Raw genomic sequence first — 16,749 nt, 5'->3', positions numbered from 1 at the left:
CTGCTTATCAGGTCTTCGAGTCGTCTCAAAGCGCTTCACAAAGTATACTGTAAAGGGAATTGACTGTATATTTTGCGGGCAAAATGTTCACAATAGACCCAATAGATTGGCATTTCTTCGAAGGGCGCTATAGCAAGGACCTGGATCACTTGCCCTACGGACGCCTTGTGTATACTAAAGACGGAAACTTCCTCAAGCAAAACAAACTGATAAATTCTCACAATTAGTGGAAAGCCTCAGGGAAAACATTACATCTTTAAGTCAGTAGTTTAATTACACCAAATACTTTGTCACCCCTTTTGCAAAAAATAATTATAAATTAGTAACAAAGAAACGATTAATAATGAGCATAATTATAGCTGAACATAGGAGGCACAGAAAAATATGGAAATCTTAGAATGTGCATTATCTTTGGAAATGGTGTTTTGATTTGGTCACACACAAATGAAACACATCCCCAGTATATCCAAACCCGACAGAATGTTTGCCACCCGCTGATGGACATTTCCCGGTGTCTGGAATGGAAGGGTACTCTCTCTTCAGAGGAATGCACTTTGCTGACCAAATTCAGGAAAGTATCAGGCACAGGTTGGCAAGAGCCAAGGCTAGAGACCCTAGTGTGTGTCAGAGCGTAACAGGTGTTAATACATATGGTAGAAAAACATCAATCTGAAGTTCAAACAGTTAACCATTTACCCAGTGGAACATGACCAGGTAATGGAGTTACAATGGGCTTTTTGGTCAACCTGTTGGCTGGCACCTATAGAAACCCATATCCGAACCAGACTGAGATTTCCATCCATGCCACCTACACGTGAAAATGGAATGCACACACTCTCCCCAGAGGATCGCATCCGGCTGACCTAATCCTGAAAAGTATTTAATAATAATAATAATAATCCCTGCATTTGATATAGCGAGTTATCACGTCTTCGGGATGTCTCAAAGCGCTACAGGCTACACTGTAAAGTGAATTGATTGTGCTTTGTGTGCAAAATACGGCGGTCAATTGTGCACAGCAGTGTCCCATGAACAGTCGTGGATTGAGTGACCAAATTATTATTATTATTTTTTAAATGGTAGGGATTATTACCCCTGGAAAAGTGATCTCCCAATCGACTAACAACCGGGTTCCTAATTGCTGCCAGGTAATTTGGCAAAGGTTTACAAAACCTGTCAAGGAGGACCCCAGAGTGTGGGTTGGGGCGTTGCTGGAGTATAAGCAACGAAAACCACACAACTTGCCGTGCTTAACAGTAAAATGCTCGCTACTTTCAAAGGTGCATTGGTTGAATTGAATTCAATTGGAAGTCTAGCGGATAAAAATTGGACCATCCCTTCCCACTAATGTTTTATTTCTGATGTGATAATAATCACTGATGTAGGATATCAATAGACCTCAAATTTGGAACTCACTGGAAATACAGAGCATTGATTATGAAAAGCAGCTCATGGCACCCTCTAGTGATTTGAAACTATTGCATTAAAGCAATCCCTTTGTCAGCTGCAAAGCTATTAGGCCAGGAAGCAAAATCATTTTCTTCTCATTGCAGCCAATCCCTGAATCAGCGATCTTTTATTTTTTTTGCGGCATAAGTTTTCGTGTGTTAAAGAATATAGAACTGGCGATATTCTAATAATAATATTCCTTGCATCTGATTTCGCGCCTTTCATACAACAATAATCCTTACATTTGATATAGCGTCTTATATATATACCCTCCTCTTTGACCGTGTTTTCGATCGCCCTGCGTCCCACCCTGCCCTCCACCCTCCCTGATCCCAACCCCCAGCTCGGGTTCGAAATTCTGTGTGTCCAGCGCCTTGGGACGTCCTCCCGACGTGAAAGGCGCTATACACATGTAATTTTGTTGTTGTTATCACGTTGTTGAGACGGCTTGAAAAGCTTCATAGGATATAATGGAAAGTGGATTGACTGTATATTTTGTGGATGAAACATTGGGGGAAGACATTGCAAAGTGCTTCACTGTAAAGTGTAGTGACTGTGCATTTATATAGGCAAAATGCTGCAATCATACACACCGCAACATCCCACAAACAGCCACAAGGTCAATGACTGGTTTTATCTGGGGTATTGTTGGCTTGGACACCTGGAGGAATTCCCTCCTCTTTTCGAATAGTGCCATGGGATCTTTATTCTAAGAGTTCTTGAAATTAAGGTTATTACAGACAAATTATCTCTAATTGTGTTGAACTGAGTGTCTCTTCAACACAATCCTAAATCTCGGTGGAGATGCAGGAAACATTAGCAGCTACAGAGTGCTTTTGAAGGAAAAGAAACAACATTTCTTTTCCACTTGCCAGAGCTTTTTCGACTGGAAGTGTTACTTATAAAATCCCAGAGAAGTAAAACATTTTTTGGAAAGGTTAAATTGTATAATGATCTTTGCATTTGATATAGCATTGAAATGTTTCAAAGCACTTTGCAGGTTTTACTGTAAAGGGTAGCAAGTGTATATTTGTAGGCAAATGCAGACAGCCATGAAGTGTTTCATCAATTTTATGTGGGAGATTATTGGCCAAGACACCATGAGAAACTGAATTCACTTCTCAAATAGTGCCAATGGGATCTCTAATGCCCACCTGAACAGGCAGATGAGTCAGGTGGTTTAACATCTCATCTGAAGAACAATGCAGCCCTCCTCCAGGAATGTGTGAGGATTGTGATAGAGAAGCACTTCTTTCACGTAAAGGCCTAAACACATCACTTTTGGGGGTTTTAAAGATCTATAGCTGAGTGCTTTTGAAGGAAAATAACTGCAGGAATATAAGGAAGTGTGAAGAGTGAAAAGGCTATTATTTGGTTTATAAAACTTACCTCATATGCTCTTTACCCTTGAGATAAATGGTGCACAACAAATGCAAAATCAATAAAGCAAAAGCTCCACAATACTCTTTGATTCCCATATCGCTTGACCTTCCTCCCTCTTGAAACGATCCCTGAACTTGTGGAGATTTTACTAGAGTCTGAGGAACACCCCCTTGTGATGGTTGAGCCTGGATAGTATTTAAGGTTTGGCACACACTCAGTCGGGGGTGTCTGACTGGAGGTAGGATCCCCTAATGCTTGTTTGGTCAAGATAAAATAAACACTTTAGAATTTTTACTTAGTGTGTAGATTGATTCCTTCGACGAATAAAGGTCATGAATGAGAATTTCCCCTGATTTGGGAATAACGTTATACCGTGCAAACTACACTCACCCCCAATCTCTCTGGTTTTAATAGCACAGCTATGTCCCACTCAGTAATTTGTATAATCTGCTCCTACCCCTTATCCTCTATTACTGTTCTCATTACAAATATTTATCCGAATCCCTCTCTTCCACACACTTCTAATACCCTTCCTCGTTTTTCAAACATCTGTCGTTCCCTTTGAAAAAAACTGACGGACTCTATCTCAACATCAGTTTTGTGTCAGAATTTCACCATCTAACTATCCTCTGTGTAAAACTTTTTTTTCTAACCTCCACCCACATTTTCTAAACTCCATCTACATTATTTTAATCCTCAGCTCTCTGCCCTACTACCAGTGGAAAGAATCTCTTATTATTTAACCACGTCATAACGCTTCATGATGTTGGAGATATCTAAAACTTCTCAACTCCATTGACAGACACACTAATCTCTCACGTGGCATCACTGAAACCCTTTATCCCTGTCATATCCTTGTAAGGGATCACTGCACCAATTATATTGCTTTATATCCATTATATAATTGTTTTGGGTCAAGTGAGTGTCTGGATGCATGCAGAAATCCATCACCATGCTTAAGAGTCACTAAACCTAACCATTTGAGAGTTCCACATGTGTATGCTCAAATGGTTTAGTTTCTTTATTCAATTTAGCACCATTTCTCTGTGTAAGGTTTTCTCGGAGGCATTGCTTTTGGATGCTAAGATTTCCAGTGTATCTATCTATTTTTTTAAGGCTTAGCCCTCTAACACTGAGCCATAGGCGCCTTTCATGTCAGGAGGAAGTCTCAAGGCGCTGGACAGTCAGGGATCCGCACCTGAGCTGGTGGTTGGGATCAGGAGGGGTGGGGAGGGTAAGGATAGAAGGGTGACCGAAGACACGGTCAAAGAGGAGGGTCTTGAAGGAGGCAAGGGAGGGGCCGAGAAGGAGACATAAAATGTCATAGGTTTGAATCCCTCTGCTTTTTTACTGCAAAGAATGAGATCAAGTAGGCCCAAGGGTCTTTTTCATTTGGACCAATCTTGTGATCTTGTGACGTCCATCAAATTGCACTCAGTAGTAAACTACCAGTGGTAGAACAATGAAAATAACAGTGCAGTTTAATTAATATAGTTCCACGCTCATTTTCTTACAAATAAATGCAGTCCTTTGCCAGATTTAATTTTGCTAATGACTGATTTAGAGTTTCATTATCGCAGTCAGGCTCAATTATGTTTCTCAGAGTAGGAAAAAAGTCACCCAGCATGGTTTATAGCTGCTCTAATGGTTGTGAATCACAGGTTTTAAGAGCATGAGCCTCAGCTACCTAGCTTATTGCACATTCGAGTTGTTTCCTGCTGGACTTTCTGTTTTCACACAAAAAATGACATCTTTCTTCCCACACCACCACCTCAACAGATCAGCCTACTCCCTGATTGCTCTTGACACTCTTCCATGATACTGTTCCTCTTTCCTACTGTCAACGTATCTTTTTATTGCTGAATTACCTACCCTTTGCAGACCAGCCCAAGACTGAGCACTCGCAATGTTGCCGCGCTATCCATTGATGCGTCATCATCCTATATAAAATATACAGTCAATTCATTTTACAGTATATTCTGTGAAGCGCTTTGAGATGTCTCAATGATGTGATAAGGTGCTATTATCCCACACCACCTCTAAACCTGATTTGAAGATCAACTCTCTACAACATTGAAGCTACGATGGGGAGGATGATAGGGTGGGTATTCTGGAAAGATGAAATCAGATGGGCCAAAGGGCCTTCTTCATCCAAACCAATCTCGTGATCACTTCTGCACCATTGTTTCAGATGACACTTAAACCTCCTTCAAAGTCCTTGGCTTTATGGTTCAAACACTTGTCTGTGTCTTAAAACCTAAGCCCAAATAATGCATCAAATTAAAATCTAGACTGTCCACCTTTCTGTGGTAACCAATAATATTTAGCCCCATTAATAAATTAATGGAAAAAAATACGCACTAGTGTTTTAACTGTTGATAAAGATTCCCTCAACTTAGTCCCACAGGTCAGCATTATACATTTTACAAACGTTTGCTATCAGTTTGAACAAATCTTAATTGAATTTGCATCATTTTCAAATCTAGCCACGCAGTAGTTGATTGCAAGTCAACTCTCACTATGGCTATTATGGATTGCCGCTGAAATGAGCATTTTTGTCTGCCTATTCCCAAAAGGCTTTGGTTCAGAGAACAAAGTTTCCATTAATATGGTTGAATAATCTCAAATAATTGGACAGGGAGTGGAGAAATTGCAATACTATGAAAATGCAAATACAATTAAAATCTCTATACATTTCTTCCCTTTGTTATTGATAATGTCTTATTTTGGAAAATTATTTTTAAATGCAATTTATTGTACAGAGTTTAAATATTGGAGATTAATTTTTTGGGTCGTTCTTAAGGCATTTCCAGAAATGAAGGGCGTCAGTGTTGAGACTCGAGAGGTTAGTGCATCTGTCAATGGCGCTGAGGAATTTTCAATGTCTTCAAGATTATGAAGATTTTCAAAGAATGTACAGCATGGAAACAGGCCACTCAGTCCAACCAGACAGTGCCAGTGATTATGTGCGATGCGAATCTCCACCCATTCCTATATGCTTCTATTCCCCTCTCTCTCATGTGAAGGTCTAGAAATGTTATGACAGAGTTAAATAACAATAGATTATTTCCACTGCTCAGTTATGAGAGGGCTGATGTTTAAGATAATCATGAAAATTTCAGAGTATCGAAATTAGGACGGAGAGTTCCACATGTCTGCCAGCTACAAATGGAAACTTCCCTGTGCTTGGTAAGGAATTGCATTCTCTCCCTGGAGGGACACACTCTCTCCCCTTACCTAATTCTGGAAACTATTATGTGTAGGTTTACTAGAGCCAAGGCGTGGGGGAACGAACCCCAGAGCGTGTTGGGATACTGCTAGCCAGCTAAATTGCAAAGCTTGCTTTTGGAAGTACTGTATGTCAAGCTTCATGTTGCTTGTCCAGCCTGGACCTTCTTATTTGTTAGCCCTTTGGCTTGGAGGATTAACAGGGATCCAGGGATAAATCATGATGCAGGTGAAGTTGTAGAGTAGAACTTGTCTACTCTGGTACCCAATGGACTGGTCCAAATTGGCTGTTTCATAGAGACAGAGTGTTTCAAGGGGTAATTGTTTTATTGAAAGCAGCTCCTTACTGTGGAGATTCATGAAGTTGACTGAGAAACTGGAATTAAGTGATGGGCTAGTAAGGTGTGTGTGTGAGAGAGAGAGAGAGAAGGTTGTGAAAGCTTATGGGGGAAGAGAAAGCTTTTCCTTTTTTTTATTTGTGTGGAGAGAAAGCCTAGTACCTTGGTTTTGCTTCAAAACTATTAAATGCATTGTGTTCATTGACAATTTGTGTTGTGTTATCGTGACAGTAAACCTACTGGTGGAAGAAGTGGAAATTGCTGTTTGTTGAACATCTTGGGAGCTTTATACCATTTTGGCAACTTTGGGTGATACAAACCATCTAGGATTTGGTAGATGACATCAAACTTTGATTAAAATGAAATGGTGCATTTCTAAAGTGCATTCGAATATGCCTTGCGACAACCCTGGTTTTGTGCAATTCTAGTAGGTGGATGCTAATATACAGTGGTTGAATTAACAGGTAGAAAAGCAAAAAATTCAGAGAGAAAGCAAAGGAAAACATGAAATAAAGGAAAAAACAAGGAGTAATAAACAGAGAGTGAGGGGGGAAAAAAGGGATAAGGCATAACTTAAGAAATGTATCTGAAATGAGCCACTTGATGCAAACATCAATGTTTATTGATGGTTTGCACTAATCAGTGTAGAGAATTGGGAACATCTTTTATACTGGATAGTTTTTCAACAGAGATCCATTGGAATGGCTAGAAAAAGTTCCTTCTTTAAACGAGAGAAAAAACAAAAACAAATGAACATTAGTTTTATTGTTTTTTCTCTTAGCACATAAACATGTTGTGAAACACTTAGATTTTGTTCTACAGGAGAGGCAATAACACATCAAGGAAACAAGCAATGTGAAATTTCATAGCCTGCTGCCATTCACCCACACAAAGATTGGAAAGCATATAAAAAAAATAATATTCCTTACATTTGGCAATGTGCCTTACCACGTCGTTGGGAAATTTCAAACCACTCCTGAATATTTGGAATTATATATTTAGCATAAAAATTGACAATGACCACGTCCAGATATTATCTGTTGAATCTGTCTCACACCCACTGAGGTTTCTGCATTTGCAAAACATGGGATTTAATGTATAAAAGAAGTTGAAAGGACAATTGCAACATTGGAGCTGCTTCTCAGACATGCCTTCTTCTGGGAAACAATATCAATGCAAGAGAGTGGATCTGTTTATTACTAGACGTACATCAGGTCACAGAGCAGCTTAGGAATTCTCTTAAAAATATTTTGAAGATAAATGGAGACTGTCAGCGAGCAAGGGGACAGCATTTCAATAAGAATGCTGAGCAAATACGGATGCTAAGCAAGACTAATGGGACCAAAAGTGTTTTGCTTGTGAGTACTGAAGTGTAGACTCTGTCCAATCAATGTAATCTACTGGCTCAGTTCCTCGCTGAAGCAGAGCTCAATGCGAGGAGGCACAATAAAAGGAATGGCATTCGGAGCCGAAAGTGAACAAGTAAATCTAAATGGGCTTCTGCACTAATGAAGTGCGAAGTTTCTCTGTGTGTTGTGCCTCATGACATCTCTGACAGCGTTTTGGTCTGCACCCAGCAGTCAATAAAGAGAATTCAGCTGCAGTGTGACTTGGCTGTTGTTTCTTACCCAGTGAGGTAAAGAATCAATCATGAGTTTGAGGTGGAATGCTGTTAGAACATTAGATGAATGACGAAGCCGTGCCCTGTTTGCTTGTCTTCTATTTATTTCATGTGTTAAGGTTACAGTTATTTTTTAAAAAAAAGGCAGATGAGGTGACGGGTTGCACTTAGGGAGGGAGAGGTGTTGCTTTGCTTCATGAGAGGTTGGTCAGTAATAATAATCCTTGCATTTGATATAGTGCCTTATCACATATAATAATGTTATGCCTCATGACATCTCTGACAGCGTTTGGTCTGCACCCAGCAGTCAATAAAGAGAATTCAGCTGCAGTTGACTTGGCTGTTGTTTCTTACGCAGTGAGGTCTGGCCACCTAACCTGAACATGGATGTTGTTGACTTTCAGAACCCAGAGGCAAGCAAATGCAACGGTTGCTATAAGCCTCATCGATGGCCGGTTATGAGCAAGTTTCTCAGCAGAATTAATTTTTAAGATCCTTCTCCTGACAGCTAGGTCTTATCTCTCCCTGCCTATGGAATCTCCTCCAGCACTCTTCTCCCAGCAGTGCCTTGCACTCTTCCAATTCTCAAGTGCTGTTTGTTCCTCATTCCCTCCATTCTATTATTGGTGCTCAAGCCTTCACAGGGAGCAGGGATCAATCCCCCTGCAAGCTAACAGGCTGCCCTAGCTGGACAAGCAGTAAGAGACTTGCCAGACAGTGTTCTCAATGGCAAGCTGTATGGTTTTAACTGGTTAAACTCCAGCAGTATCCCCAATAAACACTATGGGGTCCCCAAAGTTGGGCTCTTGCCAGTGTTTGCCTAGTACTCTTTGAAATTAGGAAATAAGAATGGTTCCCTCCAAGGAAAGAGGGCATATTCATTCCAGACACAGAGAACTTTTCACGTGTAAAATGGCATTTATATGTGAGACTTTCAACCAAGGCTTTACAAGCGAAAGTTATTGAAATCAAGGAAATTGTTCCTGTTCTGGAAGAAAGAGTCTGAGGTGACCTAATTGAAATTTTAATGATTACGGAGGGAATTACAAAGTTGATGCACGTAAACTGTTCACTGTAGAAAAATGTTTAACAGCAAGTTTATTATTAGGAAATTAAGAGTAAGTAAGGGGGAGATCAGATGGAACCTTTTTGGAAAAAAGTTAATAGACTTGTAGAATAACTTACCCAGGAAGGGCACTAAGGCAAACAGTGAAAATGGGTTTAAAAGGCATGTGTTTCTAGTGAGAGACTTTTGATGAGAAGGCAAGTGGGCGGGGTGCAAATTAAAATGGTGGAGTATGTCCTTCCTAAAAATTCTTAGGTTCTTAAATGTTGATTGTTGATTTAGGTGCTCTTAGACACTTCCCCACGTGAAGCACGCTATGTAAATGAAAGTTGTTATTATTGTTGTTAATCAAACCTTAAAATCTTGTCTGAATCAGAGCAAGAATCTTTTACAATTTGTAAAATGGTTAAATTCAATGTTTTTTAAAAAAAAAGTTTTGTGCTCTCTGTAATATCTGCTCTCTGTAATATCAGACTGCTTTCTGGGTGATGTAAAAGGCATATTAAGTTTTTGGTTGATTAAACATTTATACAGACTTGTCACATCTGATTCTTTTGGAATAGAGTGAACAGATTTTTGTTCAGAACTATTGATCTGTTTCTGTGCGTCTCTTGCTTTGAAAGCAAGCTTTCAAGGTCTCATGTAATTTTAGTGACTTGAGTTCTGACTTGCCATGTTCTCGAGAACAAAATGAAATGATCTGCAGTGTATATATACATTAGCAGTTCCACACGGCAGTAAGAGTGAGGTTTGGCACTGAATAATTCTGGTCAACTCGATGCTCAATGTCTATGGGCTGCTTTCAGCTAACTGCACATGCTACAAATCTTGTTCTGATGTTGTAGTCAGCAGGACCCATAGCAGCTTTGGTGATGCAGGATTATAATAGTGGATGACCATCACCAAAGCTGCTCGAAGTAACTCCAAACACATTTTCTACCCGCTTGTGGCATTGGGACCCTGTGCGGGCTTCACGTGTTATAATTTCAACAACAACAATGACTTTGTCGTTCAGGTCCATAGACGAAGTGAGAAGAGGCGTCAGGGAGAGGGGACTGGGATGGATGGAGGCATATCTGGAGTATAACACCAGCACAGACCGTTTTGGACATTCTATGCAATTCTGTGTATGCTGCACGTTGTAAGTGCTCTGAGACAATACCACGCTATATAAATGCAAGTTGTTGTTGTTGTAAGTGGTTCAGCAGCTTCAACTTTGAAGCTTTGAAAGTGAAATAAATTCTCACAGGGTTGTTTCATGTAAAGGGCCACACCAGCTGATGCATTTAGCTTGTCTCTTTGCTACCGTAATCTTTGATTTTAGTGATGTTTACTGGCTGAGGGTTTTATTCCTTTTAACCAAGAACATTTATTGATTTTTCTCCCTTAATGGAAAAGAGACAAAATACAATGGAAATAAAGAAAATGGAGACTGAGATAAATGAAGCTCTCAATGGCGTTCTGAATACAGAGGAAAAACAGAAAGTAAAGGAATGTAGGAGTGAAAATCATTATCACAAATCTAGGAGACTGAACAAAAGCAAAGAGGAAATATTAATGAACAGTGTATCTCTCCATCTAGTCAGCGCTGAAGTACAAAATGTACAAAAATGCCATAAGACTACAAGACTTGCGGTCTCTCCAGCCACAATGGAAGAGGTAGGATTTTCTTGTCATAAATATCTGGACTAGTTTAGCATGAGAGCCAAGGAGATAATAACAATAATAATCCTTGCATTTGATGTAACATCCTATGTCATTGAGACATTTCAAAGTGGATATCCTGTAAAATGCTGAGATTTTGTATTTTGTGTGCGAACACGGCAGCCAACTTGCACACAGCAATGTTCCACAAACAGCCATGGGTTGAGTGACCAATTTTATTTAGGGGATTGTTGGCCAGGATACCAGGAGAAATTCCTTTCTCTTTTTGAATAGTGCCATAGGATCCTTAACATCCACCTGGACGGGTAGACGGGAACTCAGTTATTGTCTCATCCGAAGAACGGCACTTCCAACAATGAAGCACACCCCCAGGACTAAACTGGAGCATCAGCAGAGATTATATGAGTTCTAAATTCCAAGTACGAATGGTTGTTTAATGTTGAAAGTGTTTTGGGAGTGATCGAAGGAATACAAGCTCAGGTTTCTCAGCTAGTCGAGTTGGATTTCGATGTTTTTCTGCTTAAGATCACTGAGGAATCTCAGCGATGTGGACATGACTTTCCTTTTTAACAGTTCAATGTCCTAAATTCTTGTTTCATTTCCCAAAGAAGATGCTGAGGAGATTATTTTACCTTTCTCATGGAAGACTCAGGAGTTCCCCATAGGGTACCAACTAAAACAATTCAACTTCTTTATCGATCATTTTCATAAACCTGCCATTGGATTTTGTGAGATTTGGGGATTTGGGTATTAATTATTAAACTCACAGAGATAAATCCATTAATTTTGAGCGCAAAATAACTCCGGTGGTTCTGGAACATAAATCATGTGCAATAGAAGGTGACATTTCCTTCTATCTCTGTGAACTGGAGCATCAACTAGAATATGGACAAGAATTTCTTTGATATTATGATGCTAAATAATCAAGACTGAATTCACTCAGCAGTTGTTGTATTCAACAACAACAACAAGATTCCATTTATAGAGCGCCTTTCACGTCGGGAGGACGTCCCAAGGCGCTGTACAGTTGGGTCAGGACCTGAGCAGAGGGGAAATGGTCAGGGTGAGGGGAGGGAAGGGAGTGAGCGAGGAGGGGGTAGAGAGTCGAGAGGGGAGCTGAAGGCACGGTCAAAGAGAAAGGTCTTGAGACCGGCCTTGAAGGAGGAAAGGGAGGAGGCGGCGAAGGCACTGGGGGATAGAGTTCCAGAGCCTCGGGGCTGAGAGGCTGAAGGCCCGGCCACCAATGGTCGGGCGGTTGGGGCGGGGGATGTGGAGCGGACCGGAGCCAGAGGAATGGAGGGTACGGCAGGTAGATAGGGGGAATAGAAGGTCGGAGAGGTAGGAGGGAGCAAGGCCGTGAATGGCCTTGTAGGTGAGGATGAGGATCCTCAATGCTTTATTAATTTATTCCAATTTACCAACAAATCATTTTGCTCATTGACTTAAATTCTTCAGGTCTCTTCATGTTGATATCACTTGTTTTAAAGGCACATAGCCCTTGGACACAGTATGGTATGAGAATTTTTGTTGCCAATAATGCTGTCCGTTCAGATGTCATTTTGGCTGACTTCGTCCCACTTGCCTGAGGTTGTGGATTGAGACCCACATTGGGTAATGAGCCTATGGTCTAAGCTGACACTCCAGTGCAGGTCCAGATTGTCGGATCACTGCATTGTCAAAGGTGCTGTACTTTGGATGAGATAAACAAACAATAAAAATCCTTGCATTTGATATAGTACCTTTCACATTGGAGGGACATCACAAAGCACTTCACAGCGTTGACTGTAAACTGACGTATTTTGCAGACAGTTTGTGCAAGGCAATGGCCCACAAGTAGCTATGGAGTGAATGACCAATTTTATTTGGGGGATTGTTGGCCAGGGCAACTCCTTTCTCTTTTTGAATAGGTCCATGGGATTTTTAACGTTCACCTGAACAGGTAGAAAAGACCTCAGGTTAACAACTCAAATGAAGGAAGCCACCTCCAACAATGCAGCACTGCATGAGAGAATCAGCCTAGACTTTAAATTCAAAATCCCAAAGTTTGACTTCAACCCAGAACCTTCTGATTCATTGATGAGAGAACTACCAACTGAGCCAGGCATACACCTAAAGATGTTAAACCCTGTCTGTCTGTTCAGGTGGATATTAAAGATCCTACAAACTATCAGAACCTCCTGGAAATATTGTTTTTTGCAAAGAATTCTTTGTAAAATTAAGATAATTAGCACTGGTGTTTCTTTTTAAAAAAGATTCAGAGGTGCTGCCCTTTGGATGAAAGGTTAAACCAAAGTCTTATGTGTCTGTTCAAATGGATATTAAGGATCCCATGGATCTATTCAGAAAGAGAAAAAAGCTTATTCCGATGAATCTGCTGCCAAACAATAGTTTTGCCATATTTCTGTTCATGCACATACGCACATTTCAAATGGAACAATTATATGTCAAGAGGAGAACAGGAGCATTGACAGTCAGTGGAGAATAGAATAACAAGTAACTGGTTATAATAGGGATTGTGAGCGATTATTTTTGACATGCAATCCCAGCCATCTGAATGCTGAAAAAATGACATTTCAACGATCATTAAAGTCCTTTCTCCAGCTTTCTGCCACCCAGACTGTCACCTCCCTGATGTCGGCTGGATAGACTCGAAACACACAAACATGAACATTTCAATAATAATTTAAGTGAGGAAAACTAGAATACAGTTTCCCTTTCTTTTCTGTAACATTTTCATGTCCTGCATAAGAATTGGCTGCCAACTTAGCCTTTTGACTGGATTACACCTGTCAAATGCTTCAAAGATCCCTCTTATCACAGCAATGATCTTAAGTAGGAAAATAGTCAATTTCTACGTCAGCAGTGTTAAATGTCAGTTATACTTTGTCCTTGCCGTCCAGAGCTGTTATTAGAAGGTAATGAGCTTTATTGTAAATCACCGCCCCAGAGGGTGGGGGAGGAGTTTAAGGTTAGGTATCCTGTGTGGGGAAAATAATAATCGTTGCATTTGATATAATGCCTTATCACGTCTTCGAGACATCTTAAAACGCTTCAAATAATATACTGTAAAGTGACTTGACTATATTTTGTGGGTGAAACGCAGCAGCCAATTGCGTACAATTCCACATAATGACGAACTAAAGAGCAGAAAGGTTAAAGTGTATGTTGCAGTCTTACGGCCTGAGCTTCCACAGAGGTTTAGATGACAAGACTGTTTTGTCTTAAAATTAAAGATCATTCCGAAATACTGGAGAATTCTCAAACTCAGAAATAATTTTGAAGCCGGTTTACCACAGTTAAAAAGAACCATCAACTGTACTACATTAAGACTGGATTTCAGAATTCAATCTCCAACTCTGGATGAGAATACTAATCTTTACATTTGATATAGAGCCTTATCAAGTCAATGGGATGTCTCAAAGAGCTTCACAGAATATATTGTGAAGTGATTGACTGTATTTTGTGAATGAAATGTAGCAGCCAATTGCGCACAGCAGTGTCCCACAAAGAGTCGTGGTTTGAGTGACCATTATTTTTGAAGGGATTATTACCATGGAGAGTGAGCCACCAAACAACTAACAACTGGGTTCCTATTTACTGCTAGGAAAACAGAGGCGTGAGGAGTAAGGAAACTTGCCTAAGGTTTTGTCTTACCTGTGTCTTCTCACTTTGAGGCAAACACACTAATCACTATGTACAGGACTCCACAATGATGCAAAATTTTAAGACAATGTTGTCTTACAGCTTAAGACTGGGTGGAATTTCAAGGGTTGATTGGGGGTGCAATCTCTCCCTCAGGTAGTGGAGGAAGGGAACACACACGTAAACGTTCCTGTCTCTTAAAGAACAAAATGTCATCACATGATGGTTTAGCATAAGAATTGGTGCCAAGCAATGACGTAAGGCATAGATCTCTAGAATAGCTCGTACCTCAAATGCTGCTCAGCAAAGATCTCCTGACCTCATTCAAAGTGAACATTCATCAAAAGACTGACCCAGGAAACTCTAACCTTGACACAACTGCTGCGGGGAAGATGTTACATGGAGGTATATGTTGTACCAGTGCTTTGTTTTTGCTCCAGAGGTCCAAGTTTAGTGCCATTGCATTGCTCGGTAAGCCTGTTGTAGTCTGATAAACTGGTAAAGAATTTTCAACAAGCAGAGATAAAAAGCAAGAGCAGCATAAGCCTGAAATTGGATGCAAAACCGGAAAAAGCTACAGAAGAACAGCAATGATTGTTGTTGTTGCTAGGAGTGCTCTATATTGTTAGAGGTTGAAGAATGAGCTGTTGAGCAACATACAGCATCACTAAAGGCAAAGGGTTCAGAAAGATTATTAGAGCCAAGGATAATGAATGAAACAGAGAGACATACAGATGAGTGTGGGATAAAGAGCAAATTACAATATCATCCAACAGACTAAAACGCAAGTGTTTTAGGTGTAACTTCATTAGAACTCGCATCAAAAGTGCAACCTTCCATGAAACCTCAACCCAAGACAATAGGATAAATACTTTCCAATGTGGTCTGTGCTGCTGTACCAAGATTAGGCGATCTTGATTCATTTCTCAATGGATCTGTTACTAGATCAGAATAAAACTACTCATAATTCAAAAATAATTGGCAGAAACAAGGCAATGGAAATGTTTAGTGATACAGGAAGGGCTGTCCTTTGAGCTTTCAATGTAACACAATGATATGTGGAGGATAATAATATTAATAGTAATCCTTGCATTTGATATAGCGCCTTGTTACTTTTGATTTTGATTTCAAGATCCTCATCCTCACCTACAAGGCCATTCACGGCCTTGCTCCCTCCTACCTCTCCAACCTACTATCCCCCTACCTACCTGTCCGTACCCTCCGTTCCTCTGGCTCCGGTCTGCTCCACGTCCCCCCCCCCAACCGCCCTACCATCGGTGGTCGGGCCTTCAGCCTCTCAGCCCCCAGGCTCTGGAACTCCATCCCCCAGTGCCTTCGCCTTGCTTCCTCCCTTTCCTCCTTCAAGGCCGGTCTCAAAACCTTTCTCTTTGACCGTGCCTTCAGCTCCCCTCTCGACTCTCTTCCCCCTCCTCGCTCCCTCCCTTCCCTCCCCTCACCCTGACCATTTCCCCCCTCCTCGCTCCCTCCCTTCCCTCCCCTCACCCTGACCATTTCCCCCCTGCTCGGGTCATGACCCAACTGTGCAGCGCCTTGGTACGTCCTCCTGACGTGAAAGGCGCTTTATAAATGGAATCTTGTTGTTGTTGTTGTTACGTATTCAAGACATCTCAAAGAGCTTCACACAATATGATGGGCAAAATGTGGCAGCCAATTGCGCACAGCAGTGTTCCACAAACAGCCGTGGATTAAAGTGACCAATTTTTTTTTTTAAAGGGATTATTACCCAGGAAAATCCACCTGCCAATCGACTAACAACCGGGTTCCTAATTACCCTAGGTAAATGGAGGCATGTGGAGTAAAGAAACTTGCCTAACGTTTCGCAAAATTAACCCAGGTCTCTCATTTGCAAGGTGAGTGCTCTAGCCACTGAGCTACAGGACTCCTCTTGAAGTTGGAGCTCTCTTGGTACCAGCCTGAGCTTCAGACACTCTGCCTGTGTTTAGGTTCTGTGACATGACTATGACTATTCGCAAATAATGGGCAAATAAATAAACAACTGGGTTCCTACTTATTGCTAGGCATGTGGACTAAGGAAACTTGCCCAACATTTCGCCTTGCCCAGGATAATGTTTTTCAGGTAAATTAGTATGAAATAATGGGAGAACAAACAAAAATGAAACAAGAAATGTTTCAAATCAAAGCAAAAGAATAAAAAAAGGTGTTGCTTTTTATAAGGTGTCAGCCTGGCTCAGTTGGTAGCACTCTCACCAGTGAGAAGGTTGTGGGTTCAAGCCGCTTATGAGGACTTTGAACTCACGAAGCCTAGACCAACACTCCAATGCAAATGCTCGCGCTCTGGAACAGTAACCTCGTGAGGGTTGCTATATCAATGCAAG

Source organism: Callorhinchus milii, unplaced genomic scaffold, assembly GCF_018977255.1.
Source record: "Callorhinchus milii isolate IMCB2004 unplaced genomic scaffold, IMCB_Cmil_1.0 Scaffold5, whole genome shotgun sequence".
Lineage (NCBI taxonomy): Eukaryota > Metazoa > Chordata > Chondrichthyes > Chimaeriformes > Callorhinchidae > Callorhinchus > Callorhinchus milii.
This window is presented reverse-complemented; position numbering follows the sequence as displayed.